Genomic DNA, 950 nt, shown 5'->3' with positions numbered 1-950 from the left:
GAATGGCTGTCTATGCGCATGCTCAAACTGTGTTTTAAAAAAAACCTCGCTGACGACCGCAGCGTGTGAGCGGGCGTACACCGGAGGGATCCGCAAAATGGAGGTAAGTCTGATCTCGTTTCTGCCGGCATAAACTGCACCGGTTCCAACCGATGCAGTTTATGCAGGCAGAAAGCCCCTGTCTGAACGCACCCAAAGAGTGATTAACACATGGAATTCACTGCCACAGGAAGTGGTGGTGGCTACAAGCGTGGACAGCTTCAAGAGGGAATTAGATACACATATGGAGCAGACGTCCATCAGTGGCTATTAGTCACAAGGTATAGATAGGAGCTCTCAGTCTGGGGCAAGGGATGCTCTGTCTTCTTGGTGCTTTGGGGGGGGGGGGCAACAGTGGGAGGGCTCCTAGTGCCCTGGCCCCACTGCTGCTCCCTGATGGCACCTGGTATTTTTGGCCATTGTGTGACAGAGTGTTGGACTGGATGAGCCATTGGCTTCTCTCATGTTCTTATGATACTGGTGTTGAACTTGAGCGGTCAGGGACCCACGTACCTTCGGGACACTCTCTACCAATATGTCTCCAGAAGAATGGTGAGATTGGCTGATAACAACTTGCTGGTGATCCCCGGTCCTAGGGAGGTCCGGCTGTCCTCCACTAAGGTCAGGGCCTTATCGGTCCTGGCCCCAACCTGGTGGAACTCTCTGCCAAGTAACATCAGGGCCCTGCGGGATCTGAGGCAATTGAGCAGGGCCTGTATAGCAGAGATGTTCCACCAGGCTTTTAGTTGAGGGCAGCAATGGGAGATTAAGACTGGCACCCTTTCTTTTTTTCCTTCTATGCCCTCCATGTACCCTTCCCTGCCATGCCAATGTATCACCATCCTGATTGGTCATAATTTCATGTTTATTATTTGTGATTTTAATTGCTGTTCAGTCGCAAGTCCGACTCT

This window comes from Gekko japonicus, unplaced genomic scaffold (genome assembly GCF_001447785.1).
Source record: "Gekko japonicus isolate JY-2015 unplaced genomic scaffold, Gekko_japonicus_V1.1 scaffold1669, whole genome shotgun sequence".
NCBI lineage: Eukaryota > Metazoa > Chordata > Lepidosauria > Squamata > Gekkonidae > Gekko > Gekko japonicus.
Note: the sequence above shows the minus strand (reverse complement) of the source record.